Below are 14,399 nucleotides of genomic sequence, written 5' to 3' on the forward strand. Positions count from 1 at the left end.
TTTGGGTTATTGGGCTAGCCAAGCAAATGGGTTTGCTTGGATTTGGCTGCCCTACTTAAAAGAAACACTGAAAAAACTCACCCTAACCGGCAAAAGTTGAGGAGATAGGTTAAAATTAGAGGTTGAAGCTGAAGAAAATTGAGACTGTTATTTTAGTACCAGGGAAACTGGATCCTTTGGGAAATTACATCATATATTCATTCGTCAAAAAATAAGTGTTATTACATGCAGGGTACTTTAGACATATTGGTCCCCATAACCCAGAGAGGTGTTGTCACTCTTATTTTACAGATTGGAAACTGAAGCTCAGTGAGGATAATACCTTGAGCTTCCATAACTAGTAAGTGTCAGACCGGGGATTCACATTCAGATTGATCTAACTAATATAACCAAAACCCCTACTAGTGCCAAGGAATGAGATAGGCACTACTGATAGAATGATGGATAAAAATATAGTCCTTGACCTCACTGACCTTTAAGTTTGGTGGAGAAGACAGACAGTAACCAAATTTCATAAAACAAGTAAAAGTACAAATGTGTTCTAGTGTATAAGGCAAGATGCGTAGTAGGTGCTAACTAGGCAGTTAAGCGGGGGAAACAGACAAAGGGAACAGCCTATGAAATTTTCCTATGACAGGAGGGAATATGGAAATCAGAAGGAGCACAGAAAAAGAGGGTGAATATGTTCCAGACTGGGTTGTGGCTAGAAAGGTGGCCTTCCTTGGTGGTTGTTAGTGGGAGACACTGTGGGAAATGACATCAGATCTATGTGTTGGAAGAGTCACTCTGGTTGCCTTTTAGAGAATATTTTACAGGAGGGCCAGAATGGATTGTGTCAGGCTGTCAGACATTTTTTTGCAGGTGATTCTTTGTTAATTTCTTAATACATGTTATCTCGTGACCTGGTATATAGTGCCCCCCTCCCCACACAAAGTTATGTCAAGAGAAGACTTTACCCTCTTTATGAGTGGTGTACTCTCATATTTTCTTTTCTATTTTAGCTAGAATAGCTTATTTCATTAAAAAGAGTACTGGTTACCATCTACTACATTTATTATTTATTTGTTTATTATTATCAGTTTAAAAGATACTGATTGAGGTATAATACTACCAGTTTATTTAGGCTCAGTGAGAGGTTGACAGAGATAGAAGTTGACAGACTAAAAAATGGGAGATAAAATTGATAAGATAGCGAAGAGGGAACGAAGTCTATCAAGGTGACTTTGTTTTCTGGCTTGAGAAACTAGACAGATGGCAGTTTTATAAATGGAGAAATGATAAGTAGCGTATACTTATAGGCCATACTTTGTGGAGGAAGATCAAGTATTCAACTTTGGACATTTTGGGTTTCTAGTGCCTTTGAGACACTGGCAGGAAATGTCCATCGGAGGGGTCTGGACTAGAGATGTCAATTTTTGTGTAATTAGCAGGCCACTGAGGGAGAGTCATGGATAAGAGTACCAGGAGACATTGAGTGTGGAGTGAAAGAGGAGAAGACTCAGGACCAAGATTTGAGGAACTCCAGAATTTAATTGTTAGGTACAGGAGGATAAACCTGCGAAGAGATGCAGATGATGGAACAACTGGTATGAGGAAAAACACGTGTTTTGTGTCACTTAAAGCCAAGGAAAAAGTGTTTCAGAAAGGAAGGAGAAATCAACAGTGTCAAATGCTGCTGCACAGGGTCAAGTGGGATGAGGAACAAAACGTCTCTTGTTTTGTGGACACGTGTGTTATTGGTGGCATTAGAGAGTGCTGTTCTGATGGATTATTGGATATAAAGCCCAGATGGAAATACTTTGAAGCAATGGAGAGGGTGAAGTAGACATCAGCTTCTCATGAGACCATCCTGTCACCTGGGAGAGGCAGGAAACCAAGTGTACAGTTCAGGAGAGGCAGTTCTGGACAGGCTTTTGGTAGCAATAGGAAAGCTCCCTGCTTCCTCACAGGGTTCTTGGGTCCCTGGAGATGCTCCTTCCCTTCTGGAGGCTCAGACTTCTCAAGCTGTTTCCAGGATAAGTTAGTTAATTCTCTAATTCAAAGTTAAGGTCATGTGTGCTATTGTTATGAATACCCTTAAGGGAACAGGAAGTTTAAAGTGAAGAATGGATGCAAAATCTGGGACACTGAGTAGTTGTGACCATTGACACAGATAGGTCCTGAAAAAAGGGCCTTTCATCATCTCCATGTGCCATACTCCATACCATAAACCCCTGTGTTAAAGAAACAGAGGTGCAGAGAGGTAAGGAACTTTCTTATGTGGCAAGTTTCAGAGCTGGGATTTCAACTCAAGTTCTCTTCCCTAAGACTCTGTTCTCTGGTCTATAGTGCCTTGTTTACCACCCAGGGAAGAGTCTGTCTCTGCAGGAGGTCAGTTCTCCTCTTTGTCCATTGTATGTCTTTAGAAGAAAGTATGGCATACACAGGCCATTTCCAACAATAGAACTTTCTTTCTAAGCATCTTCTCCTACCACTAGGGCATTCCTCATCCCACCACAGATTGTAGTACAGTTCCACCATAATGGTGGCTTGTTCTACCATAAGGAATGGATATTAGATTTATCCATGCCATGAAAACAATACAAGGCTAATAATAACAGGAATAAATCAATAGGGAACCATAGAATAGGAACATTTATTTACATTATATTCTATTTTGGATTATATTATATCTGTCAGTCATATGTTGATATCTCTGGAAAGTTTTATTCTGTTATTCCTTTCATATTAGTAGGACTAAGATCTGATCATGGGAATTTTACATGTTCTTGTTCAGTCTCTCTCAGTAATGAAGGCTACCATTTAAAATGCCATGTAAGGGGCACCTGGGTGGTTCAGTTGGTTAAGAGACTGCCTTCGGCTCAGGTCATGATCCCGGGGTCCTGAGATCAAGCCCTGCATCAGGCTCCCTGCTTGGCGGGAAGCCTGCTTCTCCCTCTCCCACTCCCCCTGCATGTGTTACCTCTCTTGCTGTCTCTCTCTCTCTCTGTCAGTTAAATAAATAAAAATTTAAAAAAAATGCCATGTAAATGTCAAATATTTTACAAACATTTTATCTAATCTTCAAAATAGTCATATGAAATAGGATTTGTTGCTCTTATTTCACAGATGAGGAAACTGCATCTGTGGTGGATTAAAAATGGCTGCAAATTCTTTGCCACCCTTCCACTGAGAGGCTGGGTATTTTTCTCCCTTTGCTTCAATCTGTATTGACCCTTGAGACTGGCTTGATCGATAACATGTAGCAGAAGTGGCTTCGAATGCTCTGGGTCTAACCTTGAAGACACCTGATAGCTTTTGCTTTTGCTCCAGCTGCCGTGTAAGGAATTCAAGTATCCTGAGACTGTCTTGCTTTGGATAAGCCCAAGGTAGCCATGTGGAGAGGCTATATGGGAAGAGAGGGAGGGAGGGGTGGGGGGGGAGAGAAAGAGATTGAGAGAGGAGAGGCTTGGCCAGCACTAACCAGCTCTTCTAGCTGTCTTAACCCAGGAATTATCTTGGACATTCCAGCCCTATTAGATACTCTTTGGAAAAGAACCAAAAAGATTAACTAACCAGAATCTAGACCTCAACATATGTCCAGAATTGGGTCATCTCAGCCATTTCCAGCCCCCCGTGCTACTTAGTCTGAGGCCACAGACATTGTGGAGCAGAGACAATCCATCCCTACTGTATACTTTCTAGAGCCACAAAATTGTGACTGTGGTAAGATGGTTGTTGTTTTAAACCACTAAGTTTTAAAGGTGGTTTGTTATACAGCAGTAAGTAACTAAAACAGCATTGCATTAAGCAATTTTGCCTGATGGCAGGGGAAACAACAGAGTCTGGATCGAAACCCTCATGTATCTGACTACAGAGCTGGGGCACTCTGCTATTTTGTGTGTTCTTGTCTTTGAGACTTCCAGATTGGTGTTTAACTTCCCACTGGGCCTCTTGCTAAATTTCTTTTAGCTTAAATCCTGAGCATATAGGAAGGGGAAAGAAAGGTTTGTTTTTCTTCAACACTGCAACAAAAAATTAAATAATAGGCAAATAAGTTCTGAGGCTAATTCTCAATCTGCTGCTAATTCTTCTTCTAATTTGATAGGAAAAGTAGAAGTTCCAGAAGACCAACCCTAGCCATATAATCATCCCTGTTCATTCCCGATGTTTTCCCTACCTCTTGATTTTTTTTAAGTTTAAAAATAAAACACGATGAAGGTAATTCTGACAGAGGAAGGAGGCAAGAGAAGAGTGTGCAAGAAGAATGCATTACCCCACTTCCAAACTACCATTAAGGAGGAGTTCATAGAGCTATTTTGTGGAAACTTTAGGAAATGGCAGGAATTCAGCTTACAGGGTGGGTATGGGATGTTCCTGTAGAAGAGGTTCTGTGTTTCTGTGGTAGCAGATGTACCATGTGGTGATAGCCCTGTGAATAGCTGTGTTTATCAAATTCCAAAGCAAATACTCAAGTGAAACTCCACATAAAAGGCCAGATCACAAGCTGGAGGTTCCCCCATGGTACTGGCGAACTTGCAAAAATGTCTGTGGTTTGTGAGTATGTGTGTGTGTTTAAATAACACATCTTTTATACATGCATCTATTTCTAGTGTCTGCTTCACACAACTAGTAGAAAGCCTTAGTCCTTATCTCTTAACTAATGATGAATAGGCAATGGTGTTATAGTTGTGAGAGATAACTTCTCTATTTGTAGAAGTATCACGTTACCTTACTTCCAGTTCTGGGCAAGGAAGACATCAGTATTGAGAATTGTTGATGTATAGGGAACAAATAGCTGTCATGTGCATTGGTGTTGTGGATTAGATCACTGTTAAGCAAATGTTCACTTACTCCCCACTACCTCCATAGGAAGAGTATACTTCCTGACCCTACTGATGTGGACTTGGCATTGTGAGTTTGGTTAATGGAACGTAGTAGGAAATGAGAGTGGGTGAGCTCTGTTCCTAGGCCTTTAGATGCTTTGTGTGTCCACACGAATCTCTGGGAGAACTCTGACCTCTTCCCTTGATAAGGGCTGCTGCCTCTTTAGTCAGGGACCAGGATGAGCACTTGTGAAATAGAGTTGTCCCAGCTGGCTTACAGCCTGAAGCAGAGCCTTATGGTATGGTTGTTAAGTACTAGGTTGGTTTGTTACTTACCATTATTGTGACAATTGCTGATTGATACAAGTGTGTATCAGCTTTTGTGCAAATTTTTTCCCCTGAGCTTGTGCTTATGAATTGAGGCTGCTTAGGGGGTTGCAAAGTAGGTTAAACTCTAGAAGAACTATTAAAATCATACCTTTGGTTTATTCAGAGCAATGAGTTTGTGATTAGAAAGGACGGTTGTCATCGGAGGGCAGGTCAGGGGACTATGTGTAAGGCAACAGAATGGCTACAGATTAGCAGTTGGGCAACTGGGCATTCATCGCAAGGGAGCTGGAGCAGATATAATCCCACTGTGAGGGATTTATAGCTGTTTTTTGAATTACATAAGTAAACTAGTTGAGTATGTGCAGTTGAGGAAGAGTGCTGTAAGGGGGCTTGGGGAAGGGGAAGGATCAGAGGATGGAGTTGCTGCTGCCGTAGGAAGCTCAGAACCTACTGTTCTAACGTATCTTGTGTGAAGAGAGAGGGCTCAGTTTTCTTTAGAGTTGACTATATTCACCTGCTTGAGGACTTGTGGTGTGGCTTGTCCTCTTTACAAGCTTCAACCAACAGAATGAAATATTTTCTGAGATGCCAGTGTTTTCCCTGGCCATCACAGGAAGGCTGGCCTGGGCAGACAGTCAGCCGTGACCACAAAACAGCTCTACCATTTTTTTTCAGATCATATATTCTGGAGGGAAACAACTTTGCCTTTTACTCTGGGTACATCAGCATCTCAGGAAGAACATTCAGAATTGAGTCACAGATAAGAAATACATCTTCACATAGGGTGCCTGGATGGCTCAGGTGGTTGAATGTCTGACTCTTGGTTTTGGCTCAGGTCATTATCTCAGGGTCATGAGATCCAGCCCCGAGTCAGGCTCTGTGCTGGGCGTGGAGTCTGCTTAAGATTCTCTCTCTCCCTCTCCACCTCCCCCTGCTAGTGCTCTCTCTCTCTCTCAAAAAAAAAAAAAAAAAAAAAAGAATACATATTTACAGCCGTTCTGACTGCTGCTAGCTTCCTTGCCTTTGCTGAGTACTGGTGGTAGAATGCCAAGCAAATATGTAGGGCTTCTTTGTGAGGTTGCATTACAATGTGAAGAAACAACAACAACTAATATTTATTGAATGACTGACATATCCTGGGATGGATGTTTTAAGTGGTTTACTTCATTTGCTCCTTATGTAATATCCCTATGAGGTAAATATTATTAGAACCATTTTACAGATGAAGAGTTAATCTACTTCTGGCCACATAGAATTATCTTGTTGACCTAGAGTTTTTTCTTTTTACTTTTTTTGGTTCTTAACTTAGTCTTCTTTCCATTATGCCTGAGACTTTCCGAAATTTAATTTTTGGCTTTGAAGATAGAATTTGATGGAGAAATGGTGGCTGACTGTTAGAAATACATTAGGGTTGGGGTGCCTGGATGTCTCAGTTGGTTAAGCATCTCACTCTTGATTTTGGCTCAGGTCATGACCTCAGAGTCCTGGGATCCAGCCCCACATCGGGCTCCATGCTCAGTGGGGAGCTTGCTTCTTTCCCTCTCCCTCTGCTCCATCCCGCTCAAATAAATACATAAATCTTTTAAAAAAAGAAGCACATTAGGGTCAAGTAATTACGCTGTAGATGTTAAACTTACACAGTATTGTATGTCAATTATATATCAACAAAAGGGGAAGGAAAAAAAGAAACAGAATGCAGGAGAAGGCAGCTCAGACTGTCTCATGGAGTGGGAGCAAGAGAGGTGGATAGCTGAATTTGGGGCTTCTTCCTAAACCTCAGGCTTTCTGCAGGGCCTTGAAACTTAATTAGGATGGGTATTTGCAGCAGGCAGAGAGAGGTCAAAGTCTCCTTAACCTGTAAGCCCCTCTCTACCACCTGGTAGAGACTCCTGATATCTGGCCTACGGTGACTTTTGTGTGATTGCTGAGAAGCCATAAAACTGCAGAGGCCGTTCTTCCTTGAGTAGATATCTATTTTTCCACTGGCACCTTTGATAGCCTCTCATTCAAGGGGATCATGAGAATTGGGTTCTAACATCTGTTCTGATATGTGATGGTGGGCAAGTTTCTCAGCATTTTTCAACTCCTCTGCCTTTTTGTAACATGAGGGGGTTAGATGATACCAGTGCTGCCTTCTTTTTAGCAGCAAAAGTATTTTTTAAAAGTAACATCTGATATGGAATCCTAATATATAATATAGATTAAACTTTTCTAGTTGAAGCAAGGATTAGGGATCCAAATCCATGTCCCCTCTGAAAAAGCCCCTGAGCCACCTTTGAGAAACCAGGTGTTTTGTGGATCAAGTTCAAAACTGCTATTCTGGGAGATCTCTAGGGATTTTCCCGAAATTCATAGTGTAGGATTACGGAACATGGTAGCCTAAATTGCTTTCTAACTGTTCTCCCATGTTAGCTTCTTGGATATTCTTTTAATAGTCAAATGAACCGGCTCAGACTTCCTTCCCTAAGATTGTCCTCTGCCTCATATCTGAGGATCCACAGCCCCTAGTCTCATTTTGCTCCCGTTCTAATGAATACACATCCCTTCTCTGGTTCTCTTCCTTCTGCCCACATTCACTCAACATAAAGAACAGCTGCCTTCCCTTTGGTTCTCCTCCAAGAACCACTCACATATGGCTGTGTGGGCAGTTACTTTTACTTATGGCTTGGCAACAATGGAGGGTTAGGGTGGTCATGTCACCTTATAGCACAACAGATACTTCAGAGTTGAAATTTAGCCATCCCTGTTCTAAATAGCTCCAAAACCATGTTAGTACTGAAAATTTCATGAGCAATCTTTTTGCCTTGGAAAAACTTTACTCCAGGATGCTCGGTTCCCTCACTGTCCGTACGTTCTACACGCCCCTGCCCCCGCACTTTCTTTTGAAGCCACTCACCTCTCTGTGCACCATCCAGATTCTTCTCATTTATGAAAAATATAAAAAGGCATTTATTTCTTTCTTTTACTCTCTTTTAGACTATCACCATTGTTCTACCTAAATGGCTCATCAAGGTATTTTCCTTAACAAAGGACAATTCTGTTCCTAGGAGAAATTTTGCCAAGGCCCTTTAAAATAACATTCTTCTGCTTTCCAACTCTTGGTTATGAAATTCCACGAAGTACTTGTATTAAGAGATAGAAAGATGAAACAGGCAGAAGTTTTACATAACTGTCCCTAGGTTGGTCAGAAAATTAATATTGGACTCACTCTGGAAAACCAGCCTTTTAAAGCCATGGGCTGCAAAGTAAGTTCTGATGGCCTGCCCAGCGTTGCCAAACTTAGCTTGGCCAGCCTTTCTCCTAGCCCCGTGGTTTCTCTCTATTTAGCTCTGAAATAGTCACTTGATTTTTTCCAATATATATATTTTAAGTTTTTATTTTAATTCCAGTTAGTTAACATACAGTGTTATATTAGTTTCAGGTGTACAATATAGTGATTCAACACTTCCTTACATCACCCAGTGCTCATCACGACAAGTATACTCCTTAGTCCCCATCATCTATTTAACCCATTCCCCCAACCCCCTCCCCTCTGGTAACCATCAGTTTGTTCTCTATAATTCAGAGTCTGTTTCTTGATTTGTCTCTCTGTCTTATTTTTTTCCCTTTGCTTGTTTGTTTTGTTTCTTAAATTCCACATAAGAGTGAAATCATGTGGTGTCTTTCTCTGACTGACATTTCGCTTAGCATAATACTCTCAAGCTCCATCTATGTCACTGCAAATGACAAGATTTCATTCTTTTTTTTTTTGATTGAGTAATATTCCCTTGTACATTTTCTTTACCATTCATCAATTGATGGACACTTGGACTGCTTCCCTATCTTGGCTGTTATAAATAATGCCACTACAAGCATGGGGGTGCATGTATCCCTTTGAACAAGTGTTCTTGCATTCTTTGAGTAAATACCCAGTAGTGCAATTCCTGGATCATATGGTAATTCTATTTTTAACTTTATGAGGAACCTGTTTTCCAGAGTGGCTGCACCAGTTTGCATTCCCACCAACAGTGCATGAGTGTTCCTTTTTCTCCACATCCTTGCCAACACCTGTTGTCTCTTGTGTTGTTGATTTTAGCCATTCTGACAGGCGTGAGGTGATATTTCATTATAGTTTTGATTTGTATTTCCCTGATGATAAGCAATGATGAGCATCTTTTCATGTGTCTGTTGGCTATCCATATGTCTTCTTTGGAGAAATGTCTGTTTATGTCTTCTGCCCATTTTTCAGTTGGATTATTGGTTTTGGGGGGTTGAGTTTTGTAAGTTCTTTTTGTATATTTTGGATACTAACCCTTTGTCAGGTATGTTATTTGCCAATATCTTCTCCCATGCCATAGATTGCCTTTTAGTTTTGTTGATTGTTTCCCTTGCTGTGCAGAAGCTTTTTATTTTGATGTAATCTCAGTAGTTTATTTTTACCAAGCCTTAATATTCACCCAGAGAAAGAAGATACTAATCATAAATTTTCTAGAATTTTAAACTTTTTATTATCTTTACACAAATGGATGAAGAAATAGTACAAGGAAGACCCATATTCCTGTTGCCTTTCGTGATCAATTTTTAACTCATGGCTAATTCTGTTTCATCTACCTCCACCCACAGATGGACCATTTTGAAGCAAATCCAAGACAGTGAATCATTCTATTCATAATATTTTAGTATGTATCTCTAAAAGGTAAGGACTCTTTTAAGACAACATAATCACATAACCATTATCGTACCTGGAAGAGTAATAATAATACCTTTATATCATCAAATAGCTAGTCAGTGGTCACATTTCCCAGATTGTCTAAAAAAATTCTTTTTTTAAACCCAGTTGTTCAAATCAGGATCCAAATAAGATTTGTATATTGCAATTGGTTGATACGTCTTTTAATTTTCTTGTAATTTATAGGCTCTCCTCTTCCCCCCCATTCACTGGAGAAGCTGGGTCATTTTTTCTCTATAGTTGTCCATATTCTGGATTTTGCAGATTGTATCCTCAAACTATAATTTAATGAGATTGTCTTTCCCCATATCTATTAGAAACTGAAAGTTAGATCTGGAGTCTTCTCTTTATAGGTAATGGTATCTACTTCCAGTAGCAGGCACATATCTGGTTATCACTCTCTTTATGATATGAGGAGCCATTAATGATAATTTTCTCCATTTGTTAGTTTACCAGGGCTTGCATATTGATGACAATTTAACACTATAATTCCTCCCTAATTTATAAGCTGGTATATTTCTGTACAGTAAGCATAGGAAAGGCAAATACATTCTTGATTATTTGTTGTTTGCCAGTTTTCAAAATGTTGAATTCATTCCCTGGCATTCTCCAAAGGTAGTCAATGAGTAATGATTTTAGCATGATAACAATCTAATGCATTTAAACATATATGATGTGTTTTAATTCATTGCAGTGGTTATTAAAATTAATATTCAGATTATTTTATCTTTGGCCATGTAATCCTTTTCATATTGTCTCCTAGGCCCTTTTAACAATTGTGATAGTCTTCAATAGGTTCCTTGCTTTCTAGTTTCACAAAATGTTCCAGGTTCATCTGGAATATTTCATGCCACAGGCTTAGAATGAGCTCTTCCTTTTGGTGGGAAAAGGTATTTGGAAATCACAAGCTGAGTGACAGAATGCTCATTGTTACTGGAATGGTGATTATTTCTAAGCCTTTTTAATGGATTATAATTTATAAAATTATACTATTATAAAGTTAAAAGCAGCATATTATTTTTGGCCTGATGTTAAATAAAGTACATGTATATGGAAGCTCCAACAAATTGCTACTGCTGCTGTTCTTTTTTCTCATATCTTTCCCTGTATCCTCTTGGCTTATAGAGAGGACATGCTCCCACATGACTTTTCCACTAGAGGTATTTGCTGATTTGTAAGGAACAATGGAGAGGCTGAGAAGATGAACAGAGATTTAAGCGCTTTCATGAGGCTGGGATGAAATAATTGGAATTAAGGGCCTGCCAAAGAGAAAGGGTCTCAGTAGTCACCCCAGGCTTTCATTTGGGATCCTTAAGGACCAAATCATAAAAATAAATGACCTGAAAATAGACCATCCACCACAGGGACTGTATTTCATCTCTAATCACCTCTTTCCATGATACATTAAGATGATCTGCTCCCCACCCTGGTAGAAGCACACACCTAGAAGAGAGAATACATTTGAAGTAAATATCCCTGTTAAAAAGCTTGTATTTGAAATATATTAAAAAAAAAAACACCCACATACCTACAAATCAATAAGGAAAGATACAGACAACCCAATAGAAGAGTAGGCAAAATACTTGAACAGGCATTTCACAAAAGACGATAGTCAAATAGCTAGGACACATATAAAAGGTCCATAGCCTCATTATATTTCATCACAGAAATGTAAATTAAAATCACAATGGTATAACAGGTAGTACTGATACCTGACAGAATGGGCTAAACTTAAAAAGTTGGAAAATACCAAGAGTTGGTAGGGATGTGGAGCAAGTAGAACTTTATCTTACAGAGCTGGTAGGAATGCAAATTGGTATAATGACTTTGTAATACTGTTTGGCAGTATCTCCTAGGGCTGAACATCCAATAACCCCATGACCCAATAAATCACTCCCAAGTATACACCTAACAGAAGTACATAATATGGTCTTATAAAAAGCATAAGTAAATATGTTCATTGTGGCATTTTTTTGGTAATATCCTCAACATGTAAACAACCCAGATATCCACCAATGGTAGGATAGATAAATAAATTGTGGTATATTTATACAATAGGATACTTTTATAAAACAATAAAAATTAAACTACTGTCACATACAGCACAAATAGACTTGACAAACATTATGTTCAACATCAAGTTTCATTACTTGGGTGGAAGTTACACTTATGTTCATTTTGTGAATGATATGTATACTTTTGATTTATGCATTCTTCTCTTTATATATTATACATCAACACAAAGTTCTGTAAAAGAATATTTTGTTGATTTCTTTCATTGGACTCTGTTTCATTTCCTAATTATTATTTTCTAGACTTACATACTACTGTATTGACCTTAACATCTTCCAGAAAAAAGTCTGGTAATTATCAAAGATACAAAAGATGTCTAAAGTTAAGAAGCTACTACTGAGAAAGCAATAGTCAGAAAGATTTAAACCAGCTGGAGACAGGTGAAGAGATGAGAAAATAGAACAGTCACAATAGCAATTTTCTTGAGCTTCCATATACATGTACTTTTTTCTTCATGTATTTTACTTAACATAAAGCTAAAAATAATATATTTTTTCTTTTATAACAAAAATAACAAATATATACGTATTGCAGCAAATTCAGAAATACATTAAAAAAGGAAAGGAAAAATAGCTATATATCACCAATAATCCTGTCACCTTAAAACAGTCTTTGTAAACATGTTGAATGATCTTCCATTCAGCACTCTCTTAAAATAACGTTTACAGAACTTGAGTTCTACCTGAAGATATTCTTGTTTCCTTTTATGTCCACTCACATGTTTACTTAGGCAATGCATTCTGCTTATCTAAGTTGTCTAAACAGAGAACAGAAATAATCAGCTGTGCTCAACTATGAATGGAAGACCTGGCTGCTGTTAAACCATAGAGAGCAGCCACAGAGAAATGAATTGAAGGAATGTTTCTATAATCAGAAGATGAATTCCCCTTAGAGAAACATATTTTTCCCGAATACTTTGGAGGCCAGTAATTAGGTAGTTAGGGAATTCTCTGAATTCCCCAGAAAATAGCTTCTTTTTTTTTTTTTTTTTTTTTTAACTTTTCTGCATTGTAGATGTGGAATAAGACAGAGTTAGGTGGCATAATGGAGTTAACAGGCACTTTTGTGTCTTTGCTGGGACACTGTAAGGATATAGGTGGTACCTGCTCAGAGGGAAATTTTCTGTGGCATTTCATCTGCTTTGGAGTCCTCCTTTCTGTTGGGTTGAGTTTAAACTGCAGGGTGCATACTGCAGTCATTGCCTGCCAATCTATGAGGTTTCCAGGGAGTAAGCAAGGTTTAGTTATATAAACTCTAGTGACATTTAGGGACTCACACTGTTCAAATGTTCTTACCACTTTCCTTTACTCATCTCCTTATCCAGGGCACAGGGTAACCTGAGATGCTGCATTTGACCAGTGTTTCTTGTTCATACCTATTCAGTACTATCTGTGAATTCAACATAGAAGGAAGGACATGAGCTGCAGAAGCACCACCAGGCCCATAGGAAGCTCACTGGTGAGTATATTTCTTCAGAGTTCTTATAAAAGGGGGCAGAGTTTGAATAAAAGCATAGTTGTAAAGCACTTAAAAATTGTAAATGGACCTGGGGGCTTGTTATTATGCTGAGTGAAATGTCAGACAGCGAAAGACAAATACCATATGATTTCACTTATATGTGATATCTAAAAAACAAACAAACAAACAAAACAAGACTGAAACAGACTTGTAAATAGAGAAAACAAACTGATGGTTGCCAAAGGGGTGAGCGGTAGGAGGAGGAAAGAAATAGATAAAGGGAATTAAGAAGTACAAAATTCCAGGCATAAAATAAGTAAGACACAGGGATGTAATGTACAGCGTGGGTAATATGGTCAGTAATATTGTAGCAACTTTGTATGGTGACAGATGGTAACTAGACTGATCATGGGGACCATTTTGTAATGTATACAAGTGTGGAATCCCTATGTTGTACACCTGACTAATACAACATTGGTATGTCAGTTATTCTTCAATAAAAATTGGGGTAAAATATACATACCATGATTTCAGTGGCATTAAGTACATTTATGCTCTTGTGCAGCCATGACCACTGTCTAGTTCTAGAATTTTTTTATCACCCCGAAAGGAAACCCCATACACATTGGCATCACTTCCCATTCCCATGCATCCCTAACTCCCTCCCCAGTCCTTTGCAGTTACTATACCTGATTTCTGTCTCTATGGATTTGGCTGTAATGGATATTTAAAATAAATGGACTCATACATAATATATGGCCTTTTGCATCCAGCTTCTTTCACTCAGCAAAATGTTTAAAATGTTCATCCATGTTTTGCTTGTATCATACTTCATGCCTTTTTAGGACTGAATGGTATTGTGTTGTATGGATATACTACATTTATTTATTCATTGATTGGTTGATGGGTGTTTTGGTTGTTTCTACCCTTTGGCTACTATGGATTGTGCTGCTATAAACATTTGTGTACAAATATTTGAACACCCATTCTCAGTTCTTTTGGGTGTCTGTCTAGGAATAGAATTG

At 38.8% G+C, this 14,399-nt stretch overlaps 1 long non-coding RNA gene across 4 annotated transcripts in view; it reads left to right on the top strand.

Moving 5' to 3' along the window:
* The window catches only part of LOC141371869 (uncharacterized), a 201,420-nt gene that overhangs the window by 59,313 nt on the left and 127,708 nt on the right, over positions 1-14,399 (top strand). For all 4 annotated transcript variants that reach the window (XR_012377149.1, XR_012377151.1, XR_012377150.1 and 1 more), the window contains 2 exons: positions 9,738-9,810; positions 13,241-13,374. This is a non-coding gene — a long non-coding RNA (uncharacterized lncRNA). The remainder of the gene's footprint in view (positions 1-9,737; positions 9,811-13,240; positions 13,375-14,399) is intronic.

The sequence above is a fragment of the Callorhinus ursinus genome, unplaced genomic scaffold, assembly GCF_003265705.2.
Source record: "Callorhinus ursinus isolate GAN/ISIS: 27379988/994484 unplaced genomic scaffold, GSC_fseal_2.0 scaffold113, whole genome shotgun sequence".
Lineage (NCBI taxonomy): Eukaryota > Metazoa > Chordata > Mammalia > Carnivora > Otariidae > Callorhinus > Callorhinus ursinus.